Raw genomic sequence first — 21,975 nt, 5'->3', positions numbered from 1 at the left:
AATATGACCTGTATTTCTGGGTCAAATCTAGAGATATAAATTTGAAAGTCATTTTCTCATAGTAAGAGTTGAGGTTGTAGAATAAAAGACTGACAAGAGAAAAATATAAAGGGATAGCAAAAAGAAGTCAATCATAGAACCTTAAAGTAAGTTATATTTAGGCAGAAGTAGTATAATCAGATGGCACATAATGACATTTGGATCAATGACAAACTGCATATATTACAGTAGTCCCATAAGATTATAATACCATATTTTTACTGTACGTTTAGAAAAAATTTCTATGGAAACAAATATTTTTCTACCACAAAAAAATTGCAGGATGATAAAAAGCAACAGATACTTGTATTTAATGCTGTGAACAATAAAGAACAGTTAGTACTATGGCAAAATGGAGAGTAATGCCCCTAAACAGGTGACAAATTCTCAAAGTTCCATGTTGACAAATCTTTAGATTTCATAAGGGAAGGTAGAAACTTAAAACATTAGGTGAAACCTCCCATTTTTCATGTGACTCGCTATTTTCAATACTATGAAAGCTAAAGAAAAAAAATGCCTATGAGGAAAATATATATGAAGTAATGTCAGTTTATCACCATAATGTCCTTCCACATGACAATCTTTAGTACTGAAGACATCACCTTGCCTTATAGTCTCCAAATTTAATATCTCCAATTCCTTTGAGTGTTTATGTTGCTTGATTTACCAAATTTTACTCTTGATTTACCAAATTTGAACAGAGTCCATTCTGTCAGTTTTCCTCTTAAAAGATGACAACTAGAGCTTAACACAATCATGTAGTTTCTCTCTGACCCTTTCAGAATTCAGTAAACTGCTACTGTCTTCCCGCTCAGCACCGTACTATTTGCATTAACTTTTTCTTTCTTCTTTTTTTTTTTTAGCATTTACAACATTTTATTGGTGCCTAATGACTTTTACTCAGTAAAAACCTTAGTTAATTTTTCACATTAACTGCCAAAATAAATATTAACACATCCAAATGCCGGACTTTACATTTTCCCTTTTAAACCTTTTATGGTCTAGATAAAGTTAAATGAATTTGATTTGATTTATTTGGGCCCATTATTCTAGATCTAAGAGTTTTCAATCATCTATCTCCTTCCTCGGCATCAAAAATAAGGGCTTGCAGTTTGTTATATGTACTGTTCACAGAAATGTCATCCACCAAGTTATACACAGTTTTAAAAGATCCAAATCAGAATTAATCCATAATTAGAATATTATATCAGCCTTTAAGAACTATCCCTACAGCATCCTGCATTATCTCCATTTGCCTGCACAGCTTCTATGCACCCAGAGAGATGCCACACTCAGGGCACACCTACTACACATAGGGTATGATTTAAATGATTTCAGCTGACCAGCTTCTTTTGCTATCATCCAGAACTCTAACCTGTCAAACCTCTTCAACATTGATCTTGACTGCAGAACTCCTTGTTGGGCAATGGTAAATATATGTGTGATCATAAATTAAAGAATACTCCCTTCCAGCTCCTCTGCTAAAAAGAACTAACCCATGAACATCAACTCATATGAATCATCAGGGTTTTGCACCCCACTATGGTTTTCAGGGACTATGCTAACTACAACATCAATAATGAGAGCAGCTCACGCGTCCTAAGGGCTCACTATGTGCCAAGCACTAAGCCATGCACTTTGTGTTCGTCATCTCCTGTGTTCCTTAACAACAATGCTTAAAGAAGGATTTCCAATAGACACTTAGACAGGGAACTAAGGCATAAAGGACTTGAGTAACCTCACAAAAATGGTAATTGTTGGAGTCAATTTCCCAACACATCTGTCTACACTGAAAATCCTGCTTTAGCTATGATTGTTCTTGTTCTTAGGCAGGTCATCCAGCCCTTCCTTTGATTTAGTCAAATAAATTACCAGTTGGACAGCAGCATCCACCATCACTAAAGAAAGTCCTGTGTTCTGTGGAAAGCTAAAGCTTATTTAGCAGGCATGTATAAAATCCTAAAGCAGAATTCCCCTATTGTCCACAACTAGCTGTATACTTTCGCAATCAAGAAGAGAACATTTCAAACATCTTTCTGTCTTTAACAATTGGTTAGGTATGTGCTTTAGAGCTCAACACACACTTTCATTTCTTCAGTCAGGTTGTTGGCAAGATATTGAATTAGAAAGAATCCTTGGCTGTGCCATTGCTTTGTTACTCTGCTTTGTGACTTTTTTCCACCATGACATCAATAATTGATGACATACCTATCTATATCACATTCCAATCCCTGCTGCAATCCTAATTCTACAATTCTTTTCCATTAAAAATAAGAAGAAGAGGAAAAAATAGAAGAAGATCACTAGCATAGAAGAGAGTAAGCATGATGTTACCATGAGGACAACTGCAAATCAGTTTTACTTTTTAACGAAAATAATTTTAAAATATTGGTGCTTTACTATTAGTGATGAATTACTGGTGTCCCAAGGCACAACTGCAGAGGACCACATAGCTTGAAGTGTTTATGGAGCACTTAGTGCACATCTTTTTTTAACCTTCCTTGTTATACCAACTATTAATTTACCTAAACTAGATTGCTCTCTCAGTCCTCAGTTTTCCATTTGTTTTACAAAAAAATTTTACAATTTGTTAGATACCTTACTAAATTAAAAAGTGTGTGTGTGTGAATATGTATTCCCCAATTGGTCATCCACCAGGCTTCGCTGTCAGAAATGAGATTAAAATAAAACACCTATGTTCCTTTACCTGTTTTGGAGCCTGCCCAGAAAAATACAATAGAGAAAGGAATCCTTAGCAACTGCTTTTCCTGGTCACTTCAATCTCTGGAAATTTTTGTCTTTGGAAATTTAATGTTTTACCATTTTTAAGATGTCAAAATATTAGTTTCTCAAGAGAGGGAGCATGTGGTAGCAGACATTTGGAGATTGTTTTGCAAAGTGGATGGATTAGATTTAAATTTATTTTTAAATGGATCAAGAAATATCCAACTTTTACATTTAATAAATAAGAAATGGTAAATGAACAAAGGAAAATGGTAATGTGGGCAGAACCCTGGTGGATACCTACATCTCTGTTGAAAGAGATTTATCCTTTATTTTAAAACTTTGATATGTAAAGTAAAAGACAAATAACTAGAGGAGTGGCCTTTTGGCTATCATTGGTCTTTTGTGAAGGAGCTGGGCAAAAATTTTGTTAAGAGGTAGAGAGGGAGGAGTCTTGTACGTGAATCCTTGTGGAATTGGGAGAAAAATAATAATTTTTTTGGCATCAGCTTCTAAATTTTTGCTCAAGGATGTCCATTTGTATTTAGAAATTTAATTTTCCTTAAATATCACCTAAGCTCATTTAAGGAAAGTTTGTTCTGGGTGACATTTTTGCTGCATTTATCTTTAGAAATGATGTTTAACTCTATTTTTCCATGTCATTTGTGGCTGAAAATTATAATTGAACAGTTAGAAAAAAAAATTCTGTTGATTAATTATATAGCTTACATGGTACTTAAATAGCCACATTTATGGCATACTTGTAGCTTGAGAGGATTCTTTACAAATAAAAGCTTTTTTTGTGAGCTGGGCATCATCCCAACTCAAATTTAGAATAGCATTAGAAAGGTTTTGTTCCCCAAATGTATTCCAAAATTTCTAAAGCTCTTTAAAGATGATATGGTTGCTGATTTTATTTGATTATTTACTGTGAAGACTCTTCTATTAAAATGTTTTTCTCTGAAAATTTATCCTTTGAGCAGACGCCTAAGAAATTTATCTTGATTGCAATAGAAGATGGCAATTTGGAACAATTATTTATCCTTATAATAACTCAAGAGCTTTTATCATCAAGCACTTGCTGTTTGAAGACCTGACTTCCATCCCTAAATAAGTGAATATTAATCTGCTTGTTTTTAGTCCTGTAGCACAACTTACTTTTCTGTTAGCCTATTCTACGAACTAATAAGGTAATGTTAAATGGGAACTGAATTGTCAATGTTCTTCATTGTTTATAAAGGTATATATTAAACAGACATCTCTCAAAAGAAGATATGCAAATGGCCAAAAAACATATTAAAAAATGCTCAACATCACTCACAATCAGGGAAATGCAAATTAAAGTCACAGTGAGATAACCATTTTACGCCAGCCAAAATGGTCATTTTTAAAAAATAAAAAAATAATAAATGCTGGCATGGATGTGGAGAAAAGACAACATTTATACACTATTGGTGGGAGTGTAAATTAGTACAACCTCGATGGAAAGTGGTATGGAAATTACTCAAAGAACTGAAAGTAGATCTACCATTTGATCCACCAATCCCACTACTAAGGAACAGAGGTCATTATATAAAAAAGATGTCTGAACTCACATGTTCATCACAGTGCAATTCACAATTGCAAAGATGTAGAATCAACCTAAATATGAACCAGTCAGGAGATAATGAAAATGAGGTATATACACACTATGGAATACTATGCAGCATAAAAAGAATGAAATCATGTCCTTTGAAACAACATGGATGGAGCTGGAGATAGTCATCCTAAATGAACTGATTCAGAGACAGAAAACTGAACTCAACATGTTCTCACTCATATGCGGGAGCTGAACAGACACAAAGATGGAAATAATAGACACTGGGGACACCAATACTGGGGGAGGGAATTTAGGGTTCAGAAACTACAGGGACAATGTTCATTACCTGGGGAATGGGCCACCTGAAACCCAATCCCATCAAATATCCCTCAATCTAAAATAAAAAATAAAATGCAATTTCCAAAAATATATATATTAATCATAATAAAATGAGCATTAAAGCACATTATCTTTTAAAGAATAATACTAGGAAACTGCTGTTGCTACTTCTAGCAAAAATTTACTTACTAAAGTTCACCCATAGAATTCACCAAATTTTTCTCTTTTTTTTAATTATATATATTTTTATTTTAAAACTGTGGGATACAGTTAAGAGTTAGGTGTACAAATATTCATTGTGCAGTTACCCTTGTTGATGAGGTGTGCCCCCCCTTCCCCAGACAGATATTAACCATTAATCCCACCTCCCTGCCCCTCCCTGCCTGTCCCCGTAGATTCCCGCCAATGTCAATCCTTTTCTTATAGTATTACGGTAGTTGTTCAAGGTCCACTTATGAGTGAGAACATGTGATACTTAGATCTTTGTTTCTGTGAAAGATCATTCAGTATTATAAACTCTAATTCCATCCAGGTTGCTGTGAAATTCATGATTTTGTTCTTTTTTATGGCTGCATAATATTCCATTGTGTATATGTACCATTTTTAAAAATCCAGTCCTCTTTTGATGGACAGTACAGTTGGTTCCATGATCTTGCTATTGTGAACAATGCTGCGATAAACAGAAGTGTGCAGGTATTCACCATTTTTCTTACCTTTTCTCATTTGACTACCTGTCTTCTCACACAAAAATATGTTACTGTTTACAAAAATGTATTATCCTTTACTTCAAATGGAAAAGACAAACCAGAGATAACAATCAAAATAGGATGTTTTGCCAGGCTCATCAACTTGGGATTCCAAGATCTGATTATTCAAAACATGGAACAGTACCTAGAAAAATATTTTTTTTTACCTTTGTGTGCAATCTGGAACTTAAGAGTCATTAGACTTGCTTTTGAAACCACCATTTTATACAAATAATTTTCAGTAAGTAACTTAGAATTTTGAAATATATAGCAGTTGTCAGAGTCTATAAAAGGTTCTGCTGGTCATTAATGTTTTTAAATTTCAACTATGATCAACTCACCATAATAATTGCAATATAATACATCAATATCAAATATAAAGGTTTAATGTTAATAGAAGATATTCAATAGCTAATTGTAATAGTGGTCACTTCACATTCAATCAATGAAGACCAAGCTCTATACTGATGTATATATATAATACAAAGACAATCTGGGAGACAAAGGTGATATTCTAAAGAAGAATATTTTAGAGAGAAAAAAATGAGGAATTTAGCTGTCATCTGGGTCATTTCTTTAGACCGAAATTTTATTTCATTTTAATTTTATGATATGATGCCCTGGTAATGGTTCGATAGCATCAAAAATAGTCCACACCCTGAGCGATAACATGGTCTCCTTCTATTTGTAGAAGTGCAGTTGACTTCAAAATAGTTACCAAAATTCTTACCTCTCTGGATCTTCTGAGGATCAAATGAGATGATGTATATGAAAGACTCCAAATACTATACAAATACTAGTTTGGATTCTAGGAGAAAACTTTAGGGATGACTTTGCACAGTGGAAGAACCCCTGGACTTGGTATTTGAAAAATCGAAGTTTTCCGTTAGCCATGTTCTCTTGAGGAAATCATTTAAGTTAACCCTTCTGAGTCTCACTTTTTAATACACAAAGTGGAGATAATAATTTCTACCACAGCACTATTTTATCTATCACCTCAAACAAAATAAGATCATAATGGAAGTGTTTCATAAATAATGAAGCACAATACTAATATAACAAGTTGTTAATAATTATTTATTGAAAATACTGTAGATAAAGGAATGTATTTACAGCAAAATTAATATAATTTCTTATGTGAAAAATCTATTTAGAAAGGAGTGACAATTGAAGCAAGCTCTTCTGTTGAACACTTATCATACAATCATTTCAATGTCCCTATGAAGAGAGACAGAGAAATGTTGGACAAATTCCTGACCTTGAATATCTTACAATTTCAAGAAGTAGGGCATACTTTGGATCTCTACAAGATGTAAAGAAATTAAACCCAAGACTAAAATCTGCATTATAAACACTTTCATGGTTAAATTTGATTTCTAGCATCAACAATATTTGTTTGTTGAGAACTGATTAAAGAGAAAACATTGTTTAATGCCCTGATTTCTAGGAAAGTGTATTTGTATGTAGTAGAAATGGAACTGAATTGAAGTGTATACTACAAAATGTAAATATATCTTTCCTTTCTTTCTTCAATAAATTTGTATACTTGAGAGTCATAAAATTTTATAAGAAGAAGCTCAAAATGAATGTCAAATGACTTATGGGCTGTATTATTGAAACTTACTGAGTCTACTATGTAGAAAATGGTATTTAACTGGGTGCGATGGCTCACCTCTACAATCCCAGCACTTTGGAAGGCTGAAGCAGGAGGATCACTTGAGCCCGGGGGTTTTGAGATGAACCTGGGCAGCATAGGGAAATCTTGTCTCTACAAAAAATCAAAAAATTAGTGAGGCATGGTGGTGTGCGTCTGTAGTCTCAGCTATCCAGGGAGCTGAGATAGAAAGGTTGCCTGAACCCAGATGGTTAAGGCTGCCGTGAGCTGTGATTATGCCACTGCATTCAAGTCTGGGTGATAGGGTGAAACCCCAACCCAAAAAACAATTAATTAATTAAAAATGTTTTTAAAGACAATGGTATTTAATTATTTTTACTAAAAAAAATTAAAAGGCTAAATATCAGGGACCAAATAAGTATGCTTCCCTCCAAGTCTAATAAGTTGGAATTAAAACATTAAGAACTAGGAATAAATGATGTTATGGCCTAATACATATGTATTATGTATGCATTAAGTATATGTGTATATGTAACTTCTTAGTCTTCTAGTGAGTCCTTTAGACATGTGAGGAGACAAGGTACTCAGAAGAGTTAATAAGATCTGGTTAAAGCTTTATAAGTGACATTTGTCAAATTACCTCACCAAGCCTCAGTTTCTGTGAGGCTTATACTGTCTCATTGAGTTGCTGAGAAGATTCAGTTTCCTGTGTGGAAAGTCCTGTCTCGTTGGGTTGTTGGGAAGATTCTGCATTATAAAGAACAAAGATGACCAAAAGCATGTGTGCCGTATGCCAAGGAAATGCTTGAGACTCAAAATAGTGATTATTCAGTAAGTCAATAATCTTTATTCATAATGAACCCACCATGTAATGTTTTCATCTGACAAAGATGGGACACCAGACACTAGGCTTAATTATACTTTCTCTTTCCCACAGAATATTGCTAGTTTTCACTGGTGAATCACTAATATTGACAAAATTAAGACATCTCATTTTACATTTTAATTTTAAATTTACATTTTAATTTTTTCTAATATAGTCATTGGGAAGATAAAAGACAGAATGTATTTTGGTTAGAAAATAACACAATTTCCTGAAGTTTTTTTCATTAAAAGAAATGCTTTAAACTAGAGCTTTATCCTCAGAAATATTTGCGCCTGGGTATAGTTACCACATTGTTTGAGGTTAGCAAAGATCTAATTTTGGCATTACTACCGGCTATTGTTTACTGAATGTGTACAAAGATAAAACGAGATGAGAGGCTAATTATCTATAGGTTTGCCTTAATTAGCAGATAACATTTTCTAATTTAACAAGGTCTCAATGATAATAATCAACAGTCAAGTTTCTAAATAGCTTTTCCATATCTTTGTGGGCCATTAGTTCCCTCATCTTTGAAGTTTTCAATATTCTTTTCAAGGCATCTTGAATACTTGAGCAGCAATTTTCTCTGTTTGCAGCAATCACCAGTTGAATGCTTTTGTGAATGGGAAATTAAATGGGTTTTCAACAATGTAGATACTTTTAAATGAGAGTCCCAATGAAATTATGGATGAATCAAGGGACAGCAGGAAGTCTGTGATTTTCTCCATTTGCAAATGTCTTTCTAAAAAATACCGTCCTTAGAACTCTTTCTAGATATTAACTCATTGATGGCAGGGCTTCATTTTTTTAGAGATAATTCTTATTCTTTTTTATGGCTTCAAAAATTCACACTGAAATAGTTAGTAAAGCAGAAGTCAACTATACTAATCAAATTTTAAGTGTTTTAAGTGCACTACAAGTCACTGGAGGCCTTCTACAAATATATATATCCATGACTTTTAGAAGTTCAGATTATAAATGGTATTTAAAAAATGCTTCAAAATCTAAAAAGAATATAAGAACTCATGCAGGGAAAAATAGAAATACATGCAATCTTATTTAGCTACTATCTTATTATCATCTGAATCTGTGAGCAGAATGAGTTAGAGGAGGTTTATTAGATATAGGTAGGCAAACAGAATGCTAAAACCCTTTATGGACGAAGATGGATTCAATGCAGGTTCAAATTCATCTGCAAAATTCTCAAGCAGATTTAACCTATGTAACCAAATCTAGCTGCAGCCAGATTTGAAAGGACACCATAGGGATTTGCCACATATGCTTCAGAGGAGAGTGATAATGTACAGAACAATTTTTAAGGAAGCTGATTCTTGCTACTACTAAATAACCATAGAAGAGAAAGGGTCATTTGGCTTTTATATTAATCATATTATTGTAAATAAAATCGATCTTTCAAATTAATCCCGTTCACTATGTTTTATATACTCCTTCCAATATTCAGTTACTCATTCAATAAAGGCTTAGTCTGCCAAAACCATAGTGTGATTTTCCAAAGGAGACATAGGGTAGAAGAGTGATTACAACCATTAGAGCCATTAGATCTTGGCTATATTCCTTGCTAGCTGTGGGTCATGGATAAATACTTAGTCTCTCCAAACCCCAGTTTCCTTAAAATGGGGATAATAATGATGTCTCCTTACGCAGGAGCAATCTAATATGATGGTATTATTTGTAATGCTCTGAATTAAATTTATGAACTAAAAAAATCATTTATACCACTTAAGATTTGCCAGATTTTCCAGCGAATTCAATTCTCCATTAGTAAACAGTTTTTGATTATAGAACTTCCACGAAATTGCTATTTATTCTGAAATTTCTTTACATTTTTTTACTAAGATATTTTCTCTTAAGCCTAAGGTAGCAGCATCTTCCCTTGGACATAATGTGATCATTTAATGACAATACAAGGTCTCTAATTCTAGACACTTTTCTCACATCTGTACCAGAATTCAATTCAATGAATATGTATCAAGATACATATAATACAAGATACATACAATACATGTAATACAGATCAGTAAGAGTTTCTGCTCTCAAAAAAAGGAATTTTCTGTCTTGTAAGAGATACGTGAGGTATAAAGGCATAAAGGGTACACAACTCTCGGGATTTTAGGAGACTTATGAATAGCATTTATCATTTCACTCTAGAGACCAGAACCCATTGAGAGGTAGACCAAAGAATCAAGCTGCTATATATCAAAACAGTAACTTTTTAGAGCAGCTTAATTGCATTATGAGCTTAAATGTGTAGCATTAATGTGATTCCTTGAATTGAGCTTACAATTCAAATCAGCAATGTTACCCGCAGGTACAGAGTACAACCCTGTAAGCTCACCTCTCATCTCATAGAGTAGCACATAACCTCTCTGTAGACAGGCAGATGACAGTGATAACCAATGTCCTGGACTAAGCATGCTCAATATCTTCTCCCAAATTTATCTATCAGACCAGGCGTTCCTCCCCTGGGGAGGATTGATGGAAGAAAGGAGACAAACAGATGTAAGTTTTGCTCCCTTGTTCCTTTCAAGGGGTGGAGTGGAAATACCCCCTGCCCTCCCCCACTCATTTGAACATGAGGAGTGAAAATAAGTGTTCCCATCCTAAGAGAAACAGCATGCATGTGGTTCAAATGAGAAAGATCCCAGATGGTTGGAATGATCAATAAATAATTCAGAGACATGACAGTCCCTGAGAAAGGTTTTAAAAAGGAATATGAAGTAGACAGGTAAGATGAAAGCACAGGGCTACTATACAGAGCCTGATAGAAAGTCTAGAAGAAATAACTAGAAGAATTTCTAGGTATCAAAGAGGACCCAGTTGACACTGGAGTGAATTTCCAATGAACTTAGTATGATTGAGATTTTTTTTATTAATATTTAAGAGGCAAGGTTAAGGCAGACATCATAATTGTTTACAATTAGTAAGCACTTGTGGTATATATTTAAGTGAGGGTGGCCTTCTGTGAAAATAATGTATCATGACAGTAGATGTTGTAGGGTACAAGCTCAGTTGCTGAACAAATGAAACCAGTTCAGAAGAGTAGAGAAAGAAAATGTTGAACAGATTATAGGGAAAATTAGAAGACAGAAGGCTATAGTGAAAGAGAAATTTCAGAATGTATAAAATAGAAAATGCAACAATGCTCAGAGATGAAACCCAAGCTATAGTTATTAAAATAATTAGAATTTTTAAAAAGAAATTTTGAAGACCAAATAATAAAGGGTCATTAATGAATATTGAAATCACTAAGGATGCCTCTAAAAATGTTGGCAGAGTGAAGTATAAGCCAGTGGAGGAAGGTGGACACCCATCGCAGAATTTGTTGGTGACACTGATGAGGAATCAAATAGCATCAGTATAAAAAAAGCAAGTGGTTTAATATATGCTGTTGGTTAATCATCCAGAAGTAGTATCAGATGCCAAATAATATGCTGATCTATTCTCCTGACCTTATAGAAAAATAAGCTAGGAGGCATCAGGGGAAAATCGCGTTTCAGTTAATAAAAGGTTTAAAGAGTTTTGAAGAAAGATTTGAGAATTTATTACAATGTGCAATAAACGCAGGTATTCAATAACGTTGGATTACAAGGAACTAGTAAGGAAACAGACCAGAGTATAAGTGACCTGGAAACAAAAGCGATCTATATAAGAGAAAGGGGTTGGGAACTATCAATAGCAAGGATTAGGAAAACAGTGGCTTGAGAGAGAAGCTCCAGGGAACTGCTGACAGTACAGAAGGTGGCATAATTTAATCATTTTTAGGCCTTTGGAGTGATATTGCCAAGTCACTTTGGGATGTTGAAAAATTATATTCCTTCAACACTTTATAATTAGGAACAGGAATTGGCGTCATCTTATTGGAACTTGCTGCTAACGATGTGGGAGTTTTAAGAGACAGATACTAGTCCCAGCCAACACATTTTAACGTAGTCACAATGCCATCCAGTGGTTAGTTTGGTTACTGTACAGCTACTCTTCATTGCCCTTTAAGAATATATTTTATGGGGAAGACTCATCAAAGTTTCAGCAAACTTGCATGAAAAGTGTTTTATTATATCTTCAAAAATCGCATAGGAGGGATTTGATTTGCTCTCCACTTCTAAGCTAATGGAGTTACATCCAGCTTGTTTTCTATATGTGTTATGCTTTGGGAAACATGATTTAGCCTGTCATCTATCAAAATTAATGCAATAAAGAACCATGAAATAATGGGACTTACACTGTATCAATTTTAGTTCTAATAGAAACACACTGGAAAATAAAATCTGCGACACAGGCCTAGTTGATCAGAGGAAAGTAATGGACGTTTGCTGCCCTGATTTTATTGGTGCTCTGGGTTTTATCTTTCACGGTATGCTCATCAGTATAGTAATAATGTCATCAATACTTTTGGCTTGACTTGTATTTAGTCTGTTTGTCTGTAAGTCATATGGACAAACATAAATGGGGACTTTAATTCAGCTGCTGACAAAGTCAAATCAATCAAGCTGCCATTAGCAGGGACTCTTCTTAAAACTTTTATAAAAGAATAGCTTTCAAATTTATTGCACATCTCTTTAAAAATGTATTTAAAAGTAATTTTAGAGTCATTCTGTTTGGCACACTCAAACCTTTGGTGATGAAATTCCCTCTTGCCACAAAAATTCATTATATGAATCTCCATGGTTAATTAGCTTTATGAGTTAGCTATTTTAATTATTTTTCTATGAAGCAAAGGCAAAACTAAAGACAATTTCATCATCTTTATCATCATTTGTATATAGAATCACTAAACAGTTTACTCACGTGGAACCCATGGAAGCCTTTGGATTACTCGTGTATCAGTAGGCATAAATATATCTAAAACAACCCTAGAAAAATGTACATTAATATTGTTTTGAGCTTGCTGAGTTCAGACCTGCTTGGCGGCGCGATGGCCAAATGCACCAGGAAGGTCGGAATCGTTGGTAAACACGACCGCTATGGGGCTTAGCTCCAGAAGGGGGTGAAGAAGGTCGAGATCAGCCAGCACGCCAAGTACACTTGCTCCTTTTGTGGCAAAACCAAGATGAAGAGACGTGCTGTGGGCGTCTGGCACTGTGGCTGCTGCATGAAAACAGTAGCTGGTGGAGCCTGGACCTACAATACCACTTCTGCTGTCATGGTAAAGTCTGCCCTCAGAAGACCGAAGGAATTGAAAGACCAGTAAAAGTTCCACCATCTGAGACATCACTAGCCTATAATAAGAGGCTTAATTTATGTTTAAAAAAAAAATGGCTTTGAAAGTCCTGGAGAGACAGCCTCACCATAGTCAACAATGTTAAACCAATGCAGGATTTTTAAATAATTTCAATTTGAAAATTTTCGGAGCCATTTGTTGTTTGATTATTTTCACACTGTTAAGTCCTTAAACTGTTAAAAATTCAGTTCAGAAAATGCAAAAGTGATTTGAAAAAGGAGGTAGTATTTATGAAAATGATGGCACTGTCTTCAGATTTTCGGGGGGCGTAGGAACAAGAGATCTTTTGCCGCCCAGGGTAGGTGGCAAAACTGAAGGTGATGATCACAATAGAAATACACCTTATAGTTCACAGAAATTATTGGGTTGTATCTTCACTTATGCCGTTGAATACTTCATATTTCTGTTAATTTGTCACTATCACATTAATACTGAGAAATCTTTAACTAGACACTGATACCCTACAATCTGCTTCATTCAGTGAATTTTTTATTGCTGTGTTTTTGTTGTTGAGTTTTATATTTTTTGAACTTTACATTTGTAAAAGTTTTAAACCTAACAAAAAATTGAAAGAATGGTACGATAAAGACACATATACCTTTGCTTATCCCACATGGTAACATTTTGCTACGTCTGTTTTATCCATCTATTTCCTTGTTTAGTTTTATTTTGTTTTGTTTTGTTTCTGGCTGAACTAAATAAAAGAAGCTGTAGGTACTTCAATCCTAAGCACTTCAGTATATATCTTCTAAGAACAAGAACACTCTCCTACGTAACCACAGTACCAATATCACACATCCAAATACTGAACATTGGTACAATAATACTATCAAATATAATTTCTAAATTTAAATTTCCCCAATTGTTAAAAAATTTCCTTGATAGTGTCACTGTAAAAGTATACTTCTTCGTTTAGCATTAATATTCTGTTCTCCAGATACTTTTTACCCAGTGTTTTTAACATCATTTGGTCCTTGCATGAATCACTTATTAAATTGGTTATTGCAAAAAGGTGATTTTTCTAATTCTATCTTTTCTTCTGCATATTGAGACAATTTTCTATTGTAAAGAAGAATGTTCCCATACTTTTATTTAAGAGTATCACCCAGGTTCACAATTCCCTTTTTTTTATCTTTTCATAATTCATTTTTCTTTCTCGTGTTCACGTTGTCCCAAATGTGGCCAGTTAGAGCTCCTTAAAACCAGCTCCTTTGTGTTTTTGACATGTCTCCAACAGAGTTGGAGCACATCCATACTTACATAAGAAGGTGGTCTAGGCTCACTTTGCACCTTCTTTGTCCCAGATTTAGAAACAAGAAGCCCTGGGCTTTTCTTTTTCTGTGAGCAATGGCATTTGGAAACAAAAGTATGCTCCTTTTGACTGTAATATTATTCTTCTAGACTCTTTTGATGAACAGAACTAGATTTTTTAAAAATAATAAGTACATACTCATACAAGTCAAATCCAACACCACAAGATTTTTTTTCACACCTATGGCCATTCTGTACGCACATTTCCCATCTCCGATCGTAAGAACCGTAGTTGCTTACATCATCAATATATTTGCCATTTGCTCTGTTCTCACAATACACAAGACATGGGTTCAGAATTACTATACCCATAACAGTACTAACAAAAAAACATATTATGTCAAGTTCAAGATTTTTTTCCCTTTATTTTAAAGATGTGGAGTACAAGTCAGGATTAGGTACATAGGTGGTCTATGTGCAGGTGAAGTTTGAGCCTCTCACTGGTCCTCACTTCCCCTTATTTAGCATCAGGTACACTTATTGATGTTATGTCACCCCCACAACACCCCTGCAGTGTCCTGCTACTGCTGATCCCTATCTTGTAGTATTGTGTAAATGTTCAGGTCCCACTTATGAGTGAGAACATGTGGTATTACACATTACAAAGATAATGGTTACTAAAGACATATTCTTTTGTCAGATATTGCCAAATTTTCTTCAATAGAAATTGTACCATTTGGCATGTCCACTACTGTACTTAACATAACTGAATCATTATTTCTCCTTAAAAATATTAACAATATTAATTAATTAATGTTAAACAATAAAAGGATTTATAGGCCAAACACAAGAATTCTGCTACACTCACTTCCTGATTCCAAATTGAAAATTTAAATATTATGGATAGTGTGCACCAGTACAGAAACAGAGCTGACTAATACTAGACAAGTCTAGGCTAACAGAATATTTGGAAGCTTTAGTGTTTATGATTGCATTTCCATTGAACTAATTAAAAATATAAAATAAAACAAACAACCCATACCATAGAAATTCAGAGTAGGAAGAAATCTCAGAGATTTATCTTTTTGGATTACATTAACAGAAAATGAAGTACTGACAATATAAAAATGATTGAATGCATATCACGTTATTTCTTAGACTATGACTCTATCTACATAATAATTTTGCTTTTCTCTACTCAAGATGCAATCTTCTCTGTCTTTATTTTTTCTTCTAGAGTGCTCATTATTCTCCATGTCTGCCCCATATCTTTTTAGATTTCCAATATTTCTATTTAAACAGTTCCTGAGATCCTACAACCTGATTTCTTGGTTCCCATCCCAAAGTCGCTGAGCATGGCAGACCAGGTCATGTGCTAGGATCCACACCAGTGGACTTTCACTACTACTCAGCACTCCCTGCTCCAGGCTCCAGATGTCTGAAATTCTCCCGGCCCCAGTATCTCCTCTTTCAAATGATGACCTTCATTTTTACTTAAGACCAGCCACATTCCATTTATGCTCTTGCCAATCTATCCCCTCTTTTTCATAGCATCTTTATTTTCACTCTTGTTTTTTTCTTTTTTTATCTGTTTATTTATTTATTATTTCTCGTTTTCCAGGTTAATCACACTTCTGTCCCTCACCTGCATGCTCTTCCTCTGGGGTTGAACTTCATAAATCATCTCTTTTTTAATTTGCAATTTTTAAGATCTTTCTCTTTTCTGACAACTTCTCTTTGTCTACACACATTTGCAGGTCTTTCGCATTCTAAAAACAGCATCTTTCACCTTGTACCTTGAGTTATTTCTCTCTTGCTCCTTTCAACTGCCAAATCCTGCACTGTTTTAAAATCACAGCTTTTTACTTTCTTGTCAAGCCCTTGTAGCTTCACTTCATAGAACTATTCTCTTAAAAGTTTCTAGTGACCTCTAAACTCTAATTTCAATAGTCTTTCACTGGTCTCCATCATCCTTAAACTCACTTTCATGCCTGATACTATTGATTGGTATTTTCTTTAAACTCTCTTTCTGTGATTTTTAGGACACTTTGTTATCATGGTTTTCCTCCTGAACACTCTTACGTTCTCTTGTTCACTCATTATTCCTAAAATTAAGTATTCCCTGAAACGTCTTCATAAACCCTATTTGAGTAGTTCACCAGGTGAACAATAAGTTGAGGACCAGACATGAGGATATATCTCCTTGATTGTAAAAATGGCATTATGTATTTGGGAACTCAGCATATAAAGCCCAAGAGTAACAGGAAAATAAACTATAGATAGTTTCAGATTATATCTACATGGTTCTAGGACTTTATTTATTAGGTCTGTACACATCAAAGTTAATCACAGCAATAATTTTTACCTGACTGAAAGATCTAAACTATAATTTAAAAACATAAATGTTAACCCTTCTTCTAGCATTTCTGGAAAGATTTTCTCTGAATCAAATAACCCAAAGCAAATTGCATCACATTACTATATCTAAACTGCCCTTAGTTATGGCATTCATAATCATCTGTTACTTTTCATCAGAAGTCAGTTCTGTTTCTCCATTTTTAAAGGCCTAACAATTTTGAATAGTTAAATATTTTGTACATAGAAAAATATCATTATAACTTCATTTGAAATAGGTTGATTTCTGATGTGACCCTGTCTTTGTAATAATTCAGAATAAGAACCAAATGTGTTATATTCTTTTAGTTAGGAATTTAGGAAACAGTTGATCACACTCCATTGCCTATGTCAGCAAATATTTATTGTGTACTGATTATGTGCAAGTCACTCTTTCAAGCATTAGGGACTGAAGTAGGACAAAAGCTTTTCCCACTGAAGCATGTACATTTCATCTGAATGCATTAAACTGACTGAGAAGCTATGGTACCTGTAGCTAATACCTGTCTGTTCCTGCAGTGAGAGGTGCTGCTCAGGATGTACCAGCTTTAGTAACCCACTAAGTTGAACAGAGAAGATATTTGTCTTCCTTAAAGAAGAACTGTAATAATCAACCAGGGGGTGATGTTGCCCCCAGGGAACATTTAGCAATATCTGAAGACATTTTTAAGTGCCATACTCAAGGTGAGTGGTGCAGTTGGCATTTAGCAGTGCTACTAAACATCCTATTATGCACAAGACAGCTGCCCCACCACCTACACATAGAATTATCTGGTCCAAAATCTCAATAGTGGTAAGACTGAGAAACCGTGCTCTTGGTTGAAGGGTCCATGTGGTTTTATTATTGGATTCGCTCTTAGAAGAGGAATGTAAACCATGTTTCTCCCGCTGCCTCTCTCCTCCCTTCTGACCACACAGATCTCCCTTCAAGCTCCTTCCTCTGACCTTTTTTTGTTTCATGGGTAAACATAGGATGTTCAGTTGAGATCTGTACCTTCTATTTGTTTTCTGGGCTGCTCTCAAGGGTCAATCAATGCTTACTAAAGTTTTCGTGCAAGCTCTAAGATAGTAAGTTCTGTGCCTGCTGGGCATAATTATAGGAAACAACTTTGTTTTTAAAATCCCATAACAAGAAGCTCAAGCACAATCCACAAATGACAATTCCTTTCCAGTGTGTTTGTACCCTGAGCAGCTCATAGCAGGGCCACATCAAAGTCTCTGCCAGCCACCATTTTTCTAGCCACCTTCCTAACATAACAGAAACAGCAAACCTCCCAGGGTGAGGAAACATTCTGTGGTTTTGCCCTCATGGATCAGTACATTTCCCATTCAGTTGTTATGTTGCTATAAAATACACAATAAATTATTATTAAAACATGAATAGAAGGAGGAAGGTAGTCATATAAATCATTATGTGCATTATATTTTACATGATAGAAAACTCACAGGGATGCTGATGTTAATCCAGAACTCACTCATATACCCTTTCTTTTTAATACTGGGGAAAAAAAGTTAGGTTGTAATATTGTCACTATACTTCTAGAACTGTATGCCTGGATATTAACTAAGTTACTCGGCAATAGTGGAGCTCCATATGTAACCTTAGATAAATTATCTAACCTTTCAAGGGCTAAATTTGGTAATATATTAAAGAGTTGCTAGTATCTGGCATGAGAATTCTGGGTTTAAATCTGGCATTACTAGTTTCCAGCTGTGTGACCATCATCATCTAGTTACCTACTGTTTAGAGATATTATAATGAGATGAGATTAATGTGGGCTTCTCAAAGATTTTTGCCATTGCTTCTGTCACCAGCAGATGGTTATCTTGAATGTGTCTTCTACAGACACAACTGAAAATCACTCTAAACTATATTAAGAGATGATATCCGGTGTTCAGAATTTCTAAGTTGGTCAGAATTAGGTAGATTCCAAAACTCTATGTTTCAGCTTTTTTTTCCAAGTAAAATAACAATACTCCGTATCTAGGCATAGAAGTATAGAAAGGGAAATGCAATTTCTACCCCAGTGGTTCTCAACATCATCTTTATTAACATGTACACTATACGTATTTTAGATTCACTGGAAAACTAATAATTAGAAGCAGAATATTTCTTTTTATACAAGCAAAGCTTAAGCACTTTCTCTGAAAAGTCTTCTATCTCAGAATTTCTCTTCTTTCTTGACATTAAACTGCCTGAGCATTTTCCTTACATCAAGAGTATCTTCACTAGCAAACAGAAATGTCACCTAGCAAAAACGAGGTATCGGGAGCTGGTTCTCTCCACTATGATCGGCCACCTTGGTCTGTAGCTATGGATTCTCAAGAGCACTAGTTATGCTCAGAAGTGGACCTCAGGCATCATTTCCAGATTCCTTGCATTTCTAATTATCTGTGCCCACAAGAATTCAATCACCAATGCTTATGAAGAGTCACCTATTTGAGTGACAAATAACAAGATGCTGAGGAATTATAAAAATGAGATTAAATGCCCCTTCATTTCTCTTTCACCCATCGATCTGCAATTTTATTTATCCAGACTATTTCTCTAGGCAATCATGTTGAATATGGTAAGATGTGCATCCCCATCAGGCACTTTTAAGGTTGAATTCACATTGAAGTGATTCTAGTATGATCCTTTACAACAATTATCACACCTTTTCAATGTCCCTCCTTTTTTAGATATCTTCAGAGTACCCAGATAATAAGTGGCCACTCTACATGTTGCTATATAGGTTTGCACTGCAAAAGGAATGGTCTGGTTCTTCAAGGAGCTGACATCCTTATTGGAGATAAAAGACATAATATTCCAAAAAATTTTTTAAAAAAAGACAAACACATGTAAAAACAGAGTAGCCCATTTTTTAAAAATCAGCAAATTACAGCAACTCATCATAGTATCAATTACCTGCTAGCAATATGGACTAAAGATGTGGAGCAGTAGCATATAGAAGTGATTTGAAAATATCAATGATTTTTTTGTATGCCAGTTCCACTGAACCAAGCAACGTATCATTTAATGACTAGGTATTTTATATCAAAGTTAACCATTCATTATTTTTCTATGAAGTAGGTCTTATATTCCCATTAACATCAATTAGAAAATTATGACCATTTACGTACCTAACTCTGAATTACCTAACTCTTCAAAACTAAAAAAGAAAGATATTTTTAAAATCTTCAATATTTATGGGGCAACAAAAATTTAAATGCAATTCTGCAGCATGTTAAAAATTGAACATTTTTAACATGCTGCAGAATGTTAAAATGATACATTGCTTGGTTCAGTGTTGTACCTTCTGACATTTTTATTCTCCAAAGAGTTCATTTTGTTGTTTATACCACTTTTTGTATCATCTTTTTTTGTTCAACAAGATCTTTCCATCTTCTTTTCTTTGAAACTACAGGATTTTCCTTATGATCAAGGATCCCTCATATTTACATCTTCTAAAACTCTCCGCTTGTCTTCTTTGCCTGCAGTTTTTCAGAATCCCCTAAATTTTACTTATCTTAAAGGTATTTTTTACAAATGATATGACATAAAATTCAGTTATTTTATCAGTTCTGGGCATTCAGACTTTCTCTTATCAATTCCACCTCACATGCATGATATGGTTAGTTTGCCTTTTATTTATATTTGTTGCACAAAACTGTTACTTTGTAAAAAGTATTCTTACAGTATAGTGGAGAGAGTGTGGAAAACCTGTGTTCTGGTCCTCCATTGCATGATAATTTCTTTTCTCAAGTATAGAATGGAAAGATTGAAATTAATTGTATTCGTTTGCCCACAACTTTATTTTGATTTGTGTGTTTTTTATTCATGTGCCCTTTCATTTATTACCCTCCCCAGGTCTAGAAAAGAAATTAAGCCTTTACAACTTTTTCTTTGAGAGAAAGGAAGTAATTTTAATCATGATGTCCATCTCAGTTAGTAAAAATGTCTCTGAGGGGCTAAGTGATTCCCCGAGGGATTCAGTGTCTAATATATGATCAAGATAGAAGTGGACTCATGACCTCTCAATTTTCTACAGTATACACTAGCTACCAGATACACTTTCTCTTACCATATTTCTCTTGAAATTGTAATTTGTAATCTTCTAAGTAGTAGACAATTAAGGCCTAAGATTCATTTTCTTTGCAAATGAACAATCAGTGAATGTCAATTTCATGTTTTCTTCAATCCATGTGAAAGACAAAAACAATCATGTTGAAATACATAACAGGCACTCTTCTATGATGATACACCAGTTCCTGGAGATGATGAGCATAAATATTATTATTGTTTTTCTTCTTAAAAGATTACCTAATCTGGTCTCATTTAAAAGTTTACTTAACATTTGTCTTCTCTATAGATAACTTCAAAAGGGTTTCGCTAATTAGATACAGGAAAGTTGCTGCATCTAAACCTTATCTTATTTACACTTGCTTTAGGTTTTTATTGTGTCTTCTTTTTTTCTACACCCCCTTACAGCACAAGGTACCACAAACCTCAGGCAGCTGCCATCTGGCTTGTTTTATATAACTCTCTAAGACCATTCAAGTGGCAATACACCAGTGAAGAATAAAAAAATATATATTGGATGGAGCCCAGGAACTGCACCCAAAATAGCTTTTTAAAAGTCATTGAGCATAACAGTGGGAATAATAGAGAGGTCATAAGCAGCAGCTGCTCAGGGAGCGCTGGAATAATTCTCTAGTCATCATACTGCAGGTAGAGTCCAGAAAGCAATTCTCCTAGCACATCTATTTTCTCCATCAGTTTTCATGTCTGTCTGTACCTTGAATCTCAACAGCTGACAAGCAACTGGGATTTAATTTCTGCTGGATTTCATAAAGTCACATTAATTTTGGTAATTTCCCAATTGTAACAGTGAGAACCTTCCCCAAGTTGGGTGAGCAACTTTAATATTTCATTGCATATTCATGTATCTCGACACGTTATTTTTAGTTTCTAATGGAGAGAGCAGACGAGGCTTCATAAAAGATTAGTAGGAGCTCTACAAGTAGCTTTCTTGCTAGATTTTTTTCTTTTCCTGAGAGGGCAGAAAAGAATTCCCTTCCAAGAAGGCATATTTGGTAGTGAACAAAAGAGAACCTTCCCAAGACCACTAAGAATTGGTATGTAAAAATGCCTAATTTTGATTCTCCCAAGACACCACAATGACCCTTTTCAGCTATTGTAAG

At 34.6% G+C, this 21,975-nt stretch overlaps 1 protein-coding gene and 1 pseudogene across 4 annotated transcripts in view; both read left to right on the top strand.

Annotated features, from left to right (window-relative positions):
* The window catches only part of SYT1 (synaptotagmin 1), a 588,991-nt gene that overhangs the window by 295,551 nt on the left and 271,465 nt on the right, over positions 1 to 21,975 (top strand). The window lies entirely within an intron of this gene.
* Positions 12,841 to 13,116, top strand: LOC103256026 (annotated as a pseudogene).

This window comes from Carlito syrichta, unplaced genomic scaffold (genome assembly GCF_000164805.1).
Source record: "Carlito syrichta isolate Samal-C Ts95f unplaced genomic scaffold, Tarsius_syrichta-2.0.1 Scaffold288851, whole genome shotgun sequence".
Taxonomy (NCBI): domain Eukaryota; kingdom Metazoa; phylum Chordata; class Mammalia; order Primates; family Tarsiidae; genus Carlito; species Carlito syrichta.
Note: the sequence above shows the minus strand (reverse complement) of the source record. Positions and strands in the feature narration are given on the sequence as shown.